The sequence below is a fragment of the Schistocerca cancellata genome, chromosome 2 (assembly GCF_023864275.1).
Source record: "Schistocerca cancellata isolate TAMUIC-IGC-003103 chromosome 2, iqSchCanc2.1, whole genome shotgun sequence".
Taxonomy (NCBI): domain Eukaryota; kingdom Metazoa; phylum Arthropoda; class Insecta; order Orthoptera; family Acrididae; genus Schistocerca; species Schistocerca cancellata.
Genome location: NC_064627.1, coordinates 123267425 through 123279416, shown reverse-complemented (window position 1 = coordinate 123279416; position 11992 = coordinate 123267425). Strand labels below are relative to the sequence as shown.

General features: G+C 45.7%; 1 non-coding gene across 1 annotated transcript; it reads left to right on the top strand.

The window, feature by feature from the left end:
- Positions 1-11181: 11181 nt before the first annotated feature.
- Positions 11182-11265, top strand: Trnal-cag (transfer RNA leucine (anticodon CAG)). Its single transcript has one exon. It is a non-coding gene; the product is annotated as a tRNA-Leu (tRNA).
- The last annotated feature ends 727 nt before the right edge of the window (positions 11266-11992 follow it).

Below are 11992 nucleotides of genomic sequence, written 5' to 3'. Positions count from 1 at the left end.
CTACAGTGTATGTTGTGTGTGTGAGAGTTTCTTGGATAGTTTTGACTGTCTGTGTATTATGGTGGTGTTCTGGTGGTGTCTTGTACTTGCCTGAGGTTGGCGAGATGTTGGCTATTTTAAGGATTAAGGATTGGTATCAGGATTTGGAGATTTATGGATTTTTCTCTTCGACTTAGTCGTCAAAGAACGTCATAGGGCGTTTGTGCTTATTACAGGACATGTCATACCGACCTAGAGAGTGGATGAGGTTATTTCCAGATTTGGAACAGCTCTCACAGAAAGCTCTTGCCAGATCTTTGAATCATTCTTTGAGGACGGGAATTTCGGCAACGGCGTGCTGATCGTCGATGGGGAATCCCATGGGTAGATGCAGTGCCCTCCTGAGGGCAGTCTCTGGAGTTTGTCCAGATGCTGCTCCACCATGTATCCCCGGACAGGGCACGCATATTCCATTACTGGGCGTATGAGTTCCTGGTACACATTTATTCCTACAGAGCAAGGAAGGGAGCTGGTTGTGTTGAGGGCTGGGTATAGGATGGACATTCTAGCACAGTCCTTCCTGTGGACCTCATCTATATGGGGTTTCCACGTAACTCTCGAGTCCAAGGCTACGCCGAGATACTTAGAGGGTCTGTGGCAGGTGAGTCGGGATCCACGTAGGTGCATGCAAAGGAGAGGGCATTGAGGGGGTCCGCATCTTCCAAGCCTCTGGGTGATCAGCACAGCCTGTCTCTTTTCAGGCTTGATGGTGATGCGCCAGCGATGGGCGCAGGTATCTGTGTTATCTAAAACCCTTTGTAGCCTTCGAATGACCAGGTCCTTATTCGCATTTCGAGTGTAAAAGGCTGTGTCGTCAGCATACTGTGCAGTGTGCTCAAAGGGAGCAGTGTACAGACTGTACAAAATGGGCCCCAGGATCGATCCCTGTGACACCCCAGCACGGGAACTCTTTTGGTGCAGGTGGGTTTTTCTACCTATACAGAGAAAGTGGTTGAAGCCCTCTGTGGCTGCTTCTCATGATCTGTTGTGGGGCAGAGTGCCTCTGTCGGAATCCGAAATGGAAATCCGGCCGAAGTCGCTTGTTGGTGATATCATCTCGTATGGGTATTAGCAGGAGGTGCTCATAGATCTTGCTGAGAGTTGGCAAGAGTTTAATCGGCCTGTAGTACTGCAGGAATAAAGAGTCTTTCCCTGGTTAATGTATCGCGACCACTTCCATGTGTTTCCAGTGAGCTGGAAACTCGCGGGTATGAGTAATCTCGTTGAAGACGTCCGCGAGGTGTTCGGTTGCCGAGGGTGGTAGGTTTTTAACTAGGTAGTTGGTGCCACTGTCGTGACTTGGCGCCTTTTTCGCAGGGAGGGATCTAATAACTTTTGCCACGTCTGCGGGGGTGAAAAGTGGGGGTTCGTCCTCTGAGTCCTCCTCAGCATTGAGGAAGACAGCCAGTTGACGACGGACTTCCTCTTCATGTTCGTCATCCTGGGGTTCCGCCGATTGAAACTGCTTCTCAAAGGTGTCGGCGAGGGCGTTGACCTTTTCAGCATGGTTGTAGGCCAGACCCCTTTCGCTGTGCAGTGGAGGCAACGTAGCGCTTCTTTAGGTAAATTGCTTGGGTGCTTACCATAGTGTGTGATCGTCTACTATGAGGTCTGTGAGGCGGTTTTGCCATTGGTGGTTTCTGTTCTCGTTGAGCGCTTTCAGCTCTCTCTGTAGATGATTGTGCAGCCTCCTGGTGGCCTGATTTCTGGTGATCTTCCACTCTTTTGCCACTCTGTTCTTGTGTCGGATTTGGGCAAGCAAATGTTCCAGGGGTTGTACTTGTGGGGGTGTGCCATTCCTTTGTGGAGGAGTGGCGTCTTGCGCTGCCTGCAATATGGTTCCTGTTAGGTCTTGTAGCGCGTGTTCTCCTAGTGAGAGCTATGCCTAGCATTTCGGGCCTATCTCCATTTTTTGAAAAATAATTGGGCTCGATCGGAGCCCATGTTTCGAAGTGGTGTTCGCGTGCTAGTCATTGAATTTTTGCGCCTGCTCTGGAGGTTACTCTAGAGTTCCAATTGGGGTGTTTGGCTTTGAAGTCCCCTCCTATTATGAGTTTTTGTGTCTTTTCCGGTGTTGTTTTTGTGACTCTTTTGGAGTTGCATTGATAGGGCTATGTTGTCATGGCTTTTCAAAGGAGAAACTACTTCCGCGTATGTTGCCCTTGGTGTGTCTGGTCTTGGTTTTACCCATGGTTTGTCTATGTGTGTTGTCCTGTTTTGTCTCTCTGTGTGGTTTGATGGGGTCGTGGTGTCTTGTTTTCGTGTGTGGGGGCGGCCTTCGCACCCTTTGCCTTCTGTGAGTGTTTTTTTGTGGACCTTGCAGCCTTGGTACCCAGCTGTGTGGTTTTTCCCGCATAGTGCACACCTGATTTGCGGGTCCATGTGTTTCATTGTGCAAGTCCTAGTGTCGTGGGGTTCGGCGCATTTTCTGCAGCGCACGGGCATCTGGCAGTGGGTGGCTATGTGGTCCAGTCCCTGTCACCTGAAGCATTGCACCACGTTGTTCTTGTGATGGAGTGGCTCCATGATGACAGGGACTGCCAGAACAGCTTTGATCTCGCGCCTGTTCTGGGGTATGTCCAGCAGTGTGACTTGAAATAATGGACAGTGACTCTCTGCCCGATTTTTGCCCATATGCTCGACAGTTTTAACAACAAGCTTGTCTGTCTGCTCATTGTCGGTGTTATTTTTGTCCGTCAGTCGGGCTTCGATTCCCTTCGCCGACTGTCCGATTGCGGCCGCCGACATTTCGATTGCGGGCGCCGACACCTGTCCAATCCGTCCCTGGCGTCGCGCTGGGTGGTGGGAGATGCAAAACCCCGTGGAGTGTCCTCGGCGGCTGTCGTGGAAGGGTCTTGTGTTCGCTTGAGGCGTGACTCCTTGATGGTGGGAAGTAAGGGTTTCCATGCCTTGATCAGTTGAAAACCTGTGTCTCGGTTTATGAGATTGTTCGCTACGCGAATTTCAGTGGCCTCCTTGAGGATGCTGTCCCAGTAGAGCTGAAGGCTACACAGAGAGCTGAAGGTAGTGCTCAATGAGCACAAAAACCAGCAATGGCAAAACAGCTTCACAGCCCTCAGAGTAGACGATCACACACTATAGCAAGCAACCAAGCAATTTACCTATGGACGCGCCAGGTTGCCGCCACTACACGGCGAGTGGGGTCTGGCCTGCAGCCAGACACCTTTGAGAAGCAATTTCAAGCGGCAGAACCTCAGGATGAAGAACAAGAAGAGGTAGTCCGTCGTCAACTGGCTGTCTTCCTCAATGCTGAGGAGGACCCAGAAGACGAACCCCCACTTTATGCCCCTGAAGATGTGGCAAAAGTAATTAGGCCCCTCCCTACAAAAAAGACGCCAAGTCACGACAATGTCACCAACCACCTAGTTAAAAACCTACCACCCTCGGTTATCGAACACCTCGCGAACGTCTTCAAGGAGATTACTCGTACCTGCGAGTTCCCACCCTACTGGAAATCGGCAGAAGTGGTCGCGATAACAAACCAGGGAGAGACCCTTTATTCCCGCAGCACTACAGGCCGATTTGCCTCTTGCCAACTCTCAGCAAGATCTATGAGCACATCCTCCTAATACCCATACGAGATCACATCACCAACGAGCGACTTCTGTCGCATTTACAATTCAAATTCTGACAGGAGCACTCTGCCCCACAGCAGATCATGAGACTGGTGGAAGGAACCACAGAGGGCTTCAACCACAGAGGCAACTGCGGGATAGTGCTTCTTGATTTAGCCAAAGCCTTTGACTCAGTATGGCTTAAAGTGCTATTATACAAGTTATAACACAGGGGTTTCCCGAGAGCATAGTCAGACTAATCCAAAGCTACCTCACCAACAGAACTTTCTCTGTCAAGGTAGAAACACCCACCTCCACCTAAAGGAGTATTTGTGCTGAGGTGCCACAGGGATCTGTCCTGGAGCCTGTTTTGTACAGTCTGTACACTGCGGACATTCCACGGCCCCCTCAGCCCCCCTGGTGCACACTGCACAGTATGCTGACGACACAGCCTTTTACACTCGAAATGCGAATAAGGACCTGGTCATCTGAAGGCTACAAATGGTTTTAGATAACATAGAAACCTGGGCCCATCGCTGGTGCACCACCATCATCCCTGAAAAGACACAGGCTATGCTGATCACCTGGAGGCTCAGAAGATGCGGACCCCCTCAATGCCCCCCCCCCCCCCTGCCCCCTTCACCTGCACCTACCTGGATCCCAACTCCACTGGCGCAGATCCTCCAAGTATCTCAGCATAACCCTGTACTCGAGACTAACGTGGACACCGCACATAGACGAGGTCCATAGGAAGGTCTGCGCCAGAATGTCCATCCTATACCCAGTCCTCAACACAACAAGCTCCCGCACTCAAACACCCAGTAATGGAATATACGTGCCCTGTCTGGGGACACACAGCGAAGCAGCATCTGGACAAACTCCAGAGACTGCAGAACTGTGCCCTCAGAAGGTCAGTGCATCTACCCACGGGATTCCCCATTGACAATCTGCACACCGCTGCCAAAATCCCCCTCCTCAAAGAAAGATTCCAAGATATGGCAAGGGTTTTCTCCGAGAGTCGGAATGACATGTCCGTGATAAGCACAAACGCCCAATGACCATCTTCCATGATGAAGACGAAGAGAAAAATCGCAAAATCTATGAGTCCTAATACCAATCCTGAATCCTTAAAATACCCAACATCTCGCCAACCTCAGGCAAGTACAAGACTCCACCAGAACACCACCACAATACACAGACAGCCAAAACAATCAAAGGTAATCACACACACACAACACACATTGTGGAGTAAAAGCCAACAGACTATAAACTCTTCAATACGCTTCCCCAAGGATGGGAAAGTAAAAGGTGAGAGAGAGAAGCAGACAGACCATTTCATCAGAACCACCTGATGGTGGCAGAAAGGTTATTCGCTGAAATATCGTGGGACTTCAACGATTGCATCCGGCTGAACAACCGAGAGCCCTGGAAACAAGAATGATGATGTTTGATTTGTGAGGCACTCCATTGCTTGGTCTCAGCGCCTGTACAGAGTCCCAATTTTTTCACACTCCAATGTTTTGCTCAGTCCAATCTAGACACTATCACGAATGATGATGATGATGATGAAATGATGAGGACAACACAAACACCCAGTCCCTGGGAGACAAAATTCCCAACCCGGCCGGCAATCGAACCCGGGACTCCGTGATCCAGTGGCAGCAACGCTAGCCACTAGACCACAAGATGCGGACTTAAGGAAAGAAAAACCTATGTTTACACCATTTGTAAACTTAGAAAAAGGTTTTAACAATGTTGAGTGGAATATTGGCTTTCACATTCTAAAGATGACTGGGGTAAAATACGGGGAGCGAAAGGCAATTAACAATTTGTACAGAAACCAGACGGCAATTATAAGAGTCGAGGGGCACGAAAGGGAAGCAGTGGTTGAGAAGGGAGTGAGACAGGGTTGTAACATATACCCAACGTTATTCAATCTGTATTTTGAGTAAACAGTAAAGGAAACAAAAGAAAAATTTGGAGTAGGAATTATAGTCCAGGGAGAAGAAATAAAAACTTTGACGTTTGCTGATTACACTGTAATGGTGAGAGAGACAGCAAAGGACTTGGAAGAGCAGTTGAACGGAATGGACAGTGTCTTGAAAGGACAATATAAGAAGAACATTAACAAGAGCAGAACGAGGATAATGGAATGTAGGTGAATTAAATCAGGTAAATGGATATGAGAGTTTGGCGTAATTGGCCGGGAGGCCCCTTGCGGGGCAGATCCGGCCGTCTTGGTGCAGGTCTTATTACATTCGATGCCACATTGGGCGACCTGCGCGCCGGAGGTGGATGAAATGACGATGAAGACAGCACAACACCCAGTCCTGAGTGGAGAAAATCCCCGGCCCAGCCGGGAATTGAACCCGGGCCCGTAGGACGGCAATCCGACCACTCAACTACCGGGGTGGACATTGAATCAGGTAATGCTGAGGGAATTATATTAGGAAATGAGACACTTTTAGCAGATCAGTTTTGCTACTTGAGAAGTAAAATAACTGATGATGGTCGAAGGAGGGAGGATATAAAATGTAGACTGGAAAGGGCAAGAGAAATTTGTTAACATCGAGAACAGATTTAAGTGTTAGGAATTCCTCTGTGGAAGTATTTGTATGGAGTGTAGCCATGTATGGAAGTGAAACATGGACGATAAATAGTTTAGACAAGAAGAGAACAGAAGCTTTCGAGATGTGTTGTTACAGAAGAAAGGTGAAGATTAGATCGGTAGATCATGCAACTAACGAGGAGGTAACAAATAGAATTGGGGAGAAGAGAAATTTGTGGTACGAGCCTGACTAGAAGAAGGGATCAGTTGGTAAGCTACATTCTGAGGCATCAAAGGTTCAACAATTTAGTACTGGAGGGAAGCGTGGGAGATACAAATCGTAGAGGGAGACCGAGAGAAAAATGCAAGAAGCAGATTCAGAAGGATGTAGGTTACAGAAGTTACTCGGAGATGAAAAGGCTGGCAAGGATACAGTACAATGGAAAGCTGCATCAAACCTGTCTTTGGACTGAAGATCACAACAATAGCAACATGTTCAAATGTGTGGGAATTTCTAAGGGACCAAACTGCTTAAGTCATCGGTCCTCACTTAAACTAACTTATGCTAAGAACAACACACACACCCATGCCCGAGGAAGGACTCGAACCTCCGGCGGGAGGGGCCGCGTAATCCGTGACATAACGCCTCTAATCGCGCGGCCACTCCACGCGGCGAATAACATACTAAGCGGTATGTGCAGTATATTTTTATTTTTTTCCTCCAGATAATCTGTGACAGAAGGACGATCGACGGCGAATGTGAGTGTAAGTGTGAACTTATTGCTGTATTGTTCCATATATTTCAGAATACCACAATTAACCGTTATACAGGGTGTTACAAAAAGGAACGGCCAAACTTTCAGGAAACATTCCTCACATACAAATAAAGAAAAGATTTTATGTGGACAGGTGTCCGGAAACCCTTAATTTCCATGTTAGAGCTCATTTTAGTTTTGTCAGTATGAACTGTACTTCCTCGATTCACCGCCAGTTGGCCCAATTGAAGGAAGGTAATGTTGACTTCGGTGCTTGTATTGACATGCGACTCATTGCTCTACAGTACTAGCATCAAGCACATCAGTGCGTAGCATCAACAGGTTAGTGTTCATCACGAACGTGGTTTTGCAGTCAGTACAATGTTTACAAATGCGGAGTTGGCAGATGCCCATTTGATGTATGGATTAGCACGGGTCAATAGCCGTGGCGCGGTGCGTTTGAATCGAGACAGATTTCCAGAACGAAGGTGTCCCGACAGGAAAACATTCGAAGCAATTGATCGGCGTCTTAGGGAGCACGGAACATTCCAGCCTATGACTCCCGACTGGGGAAGACCTAGAACGAAGAGGACACCTGCAATGGACGAGGCAATTCTTCGTGCAGTTGACGATAACCCTAATGTCAGCGTCAGATGAAGTTGCTGCTGTACAAGGTAACGTTGACCACGTTACTGTATGGAGAGTGCTACGGGAGCACCAGTTGTTTCCATACCATGTACAGCGTGTGCAGGCACTATCAGCAGCTGATTGGCCTCCACGGGTACACTTCTGCGAATGGTTCATCCAACAATGTGTCAATCCTCATTTCAGTGCAAATGTTCTCTTTACGGATGAGGCTTCATCCCAACGTGATCAAATTGTAAATTTTCACAATCAACGTGTGTGGGCTGGCGAGAATCCGCACGCAATTGTGCAATCAAGTCATCAACACAGATTTTCTGTGAACGTTTGGGCAGACATTGTTGGTGATGTCTTGATTGGGCCCCATGTTCTTCCACCTACGCTCAATGGAGCACGTTATCATGATTTCATGCGGGATACTCTACCTGTGCTGCTAGAACATGTGCCTCTACAAGTACGACACAACATGTGATTCATGCACGATGGAGCTCGTGCACATTTCAGTCGAAGTGTTCGTACGCTTCTCAACAACAGATTCGGTGACCGATGGATTGGTAGAGGCGGACCAATTCCATGGCCTCCACGCTCTCCTGACCTCAACCCTCTTGACTTTCATTTATGGGGGCATTTGAAAGCTCTTGTCTACGCAACCCCGGTACCAAATGTAGAGACTCTTCGTGCTCGTATTGTGGACGGCTGTGATACAATACGCCATTCTCCAGGGCTGCATCAGCGCATATCAGGGATTCCATGCGACGGAGGGTGGATGCATGTATTCTCGCTAACGGAGGACATTTTGAACATTTCCTGTAACAAAGTGTTTGAAGTCACGCTAGTACGTCCTGTTGCTGTGTGTTTCCATTCCATGATTAATGTGATTTGGAGAGAAGTAATAAAATGAGCTCTAACATGGAAATTAAGCGTTTCCGGACACATGTCCACATAACATATTTTCTTTCTTTGTGTGTGAGGAATGTTTCCTCAAAGTCTGGCTGTACCTTTTTGTAACACCCTGTATAACTGTCAGTGACTCTACCACCGTAATATTTTGAAATGAACTTACGAATCCTCATGACGTGACAACAATAAGGGAATTTACTGAAAAACTGTTCTTGTAGTGAGAGCACATTAAGACACGTTGTCGCACAGTTGTGGGTCGTTCACAATTAATTTCACTGCACTCTGTTACACAATTTTCAAAATGTTTTTAAGTGAATATGACTTTCAGGTGGCTTGCGGAATGTAGATGTGGATGAAGATGTAAATACCTTTCAGTAATATCATGTGTTGCAACCTCCAACCAAGTTAATTTTGGCATCATGTGCAACCTTGGTACATAGCCTGGGCTGTCAGGTTCTCTTGTGGAGACACCACTGATGAAATGACGATTACAAATGCGAGACTGTTTTGTAGGAGTCCATTGCTTACAGTCAGCTGTATTCGTTTTCATTGCTGTGATCCAAGCTTCGTGTCTAATTGCTTGTTGCTTTTCATTTGGAAAGAAGAATAACTTCCGTGCTACAATTGAAGTTATTACAGCCATCGACAGAACAGTTATAATTATCCCTCCTGGAGCCTGAAGCTCTAAACTTGGTCATCGTTACACTAGCACGCTGCATTAAACATTAGGCGCAACCATTTACTCCTTCAAGACTGTTGCGATGCTATCCGCTAGAGTGTAGCTCTTGCAGTTCGCACACTCCATGTGCAGATAATCAAACGATGAATTATACCTATGTGCAGAACAGTCAAGCGAACAGAAACCACATATTTCGATCAGTATGGATAGTCAACTATACTGAATTGGTACTTAATTATTGGAAGCGCATGCAACTGTTTCATTTCTTAGTGAATATTTCAAGTTTCTCCCTTCTCTCTGTAGTTCCAAAACGGAGTTTGCTCGTAATTTCTTCTTGAAAACTAAGAAGTTGTATAGTCTGTGGAGGACATTATGTAATGCTCAGTTTCTGATGACCTAGAGATTGACTGGACGTTAAATCAATCTTTCTTAGCTCAGTAGTGGTTTGAATACGAATCGATAACTGGAGACGTATTGTTTCCACGAGGCAAAAAGAAGCACTAAGAAAACAATAATGTTCATTGTTCTACGTACACGGAATGAAAGTTCAGTAGCAGGCTACTGCACCTCTAGTAATTGTTACGTATGAGGCTAATTTAGTTACGCACTAACGAATCCCAGTGTTAACCCTTGTTGTTGTGGATCAATCAAGATTCGTACAGTCAGTGAAATAAAGATACCCCGAGGAGTATCATAAACAGAATAATGAACATTCCATTTGTCCCTTAGTAGTTGTCATTTAGTTTATTATTAATGTGATATTTACCAGAACTGAATAAATTACATAATCGTTTCCTACGCTGTACACATTCGAGAGAATAACACATTGTTTAATAGTTTGTTCCTGAATCACCACAAATTATACATCTCGTCACATGGATGCATCTAGCTGCATCATTATCCATCATTCCCACTCATTGTTCTCAGCATGACGTAGGGGGAATTTCCAATCATCCTGTATAATTTCTGCAAAATAAGTTTGTGGCACAACTTGACTAGAAGAAGGGATCGGTTGGTAGGACATGTTCTGAGGCATCAAGGGATCACCAATTTAGTACTGGAGGGCAGCGTGGAGGGTAAAAATCGTAGAGGGAGACCAAGAGATGAATACACTAAGCAGATTCAGAAGGATGTAGGCTGCAGTAGGTACTGGGAGATGAAGAGGCTTGCACAGGATAGAGTAGCATGGAGAGCCGCATCAAACCAGTCTCAGGACTGAAGACCGCAACAACAACATGTTGTTTATCAGCATTCCGAACATTCACGTAATTGCTATTTTATGTGATGCGTAAAGTGCAAGTCTGCGCACCTCATTGCCAGGTGGTTCAGAGATGAAGCAGCGGACTCACTTCCGGAGGACCGGGGTTCTAATCCCCGTCTCGGCCAACCGTAGGTTTCCTCTGGGTTCTCTTAATTGTGTAATACCATTTCCGTGTTCGTTTGAAATGGACGCGGTCTATTCCTTCTCCTTCGTCTCCAAATTCGATCTTCTGCTCCGTAATTAATAACCTCGTAATCGATGAGACGTTAAACTCTTTCCCCTATTTTCGTCAACAAAGAGATGTTTTCTGACAATGACAGTCTGAATTAATCGTCAATGATGCTTTTATCCACACCATCGAAGTTTTCTTTCATAACCTGTGACATGTGCTCAACAACTCATAACAAGCGTTCGTATCGTGCTGACTGTAAACCATAAATGATAGTAGCTGTATAATAACGAAGAACAATAGAATGAGTAACAATGGTCGCTGTTGACAGAGTGTCGTATGTTTATTAATTTGATTTTAGGTTCAAAATTGTAATAATGTTATTTTGATACAAACTAGAATTTTTAAAAAAGAATTCTGAAGCTCCATTGTTCTCGGGTAGAAATATAATGCCGAAGCGATGTGTCCAGGAATTAAAAGCAAATTTTGCTTTTTAGATAAAACGCTTGACCCTGAGTTCGTTGTTGAATTACTATATTTTAAATAATTACAACAATGAGAACGATTCATGAAAGTGTATCTTTATACATTGTTAAACTAACTGTTTGCGTACGTCAGGATGGCCGAGTGGTCTAAGGCGCTGCGTTCAGGTCGCAGTCCACTTCTGTGGGCGTGGGTTCGAATCCCACTTCTGACAAAAAATTTTTCTCTATTTAACTTCTGATTTTCTTTCGATATGAGCCAATGCCGAAGATCACACCACAATGGATTTCATTTAGCCTGATCCCCTTCTAATAGCACTAGAAATTTTAAAGCAAGTTCATAACATATTTCACGAGATTTTTCGCAACATTTATGAACGTTAGCTCCGAGTAATCCATTTTGAGATTGATTTAGCACCGAACGCATACCAGTTGACATTATAATTCACCGTGTACCTACGTAATATATCCTCTTCGTACGTTAGCAAGCAGTTTCACGACGATACGAAGCAACCACGTCGAAAAGCGCACTAAGTTGCAAGAAAACGTTTTCAATGTGCTTTCCGGCAGCTATACTTCTCTCGAGGTTTAGGTATCGGCGCCGCTTCAGAAGTACGATAAGAGATGGCAGCACGAGGTCTGTGACTCGTGAGTATTACATGAATGGGTCAGTTCACGCTCGGGTGTCTTTGTGTCGTGCGTTTTATAGGTTATAATGCCGCCAAAATTGGCCGCGACTATCTTCAGTTAGCGCTCATTCTTTTTTTCTGCTCTTGTGGAATTAGAATATTTTTTCGTAGTTTCAGGTACCGCTACTATAAATTATTTCGTCGTAGCACCCACTTCTCATAACATATTCTTTAAGGCATATACAGCAATCCCGTGCAAATTGTGACATAATTCAACAGTTTTGCAAGTTATTTTAATTATATTAACACTCAC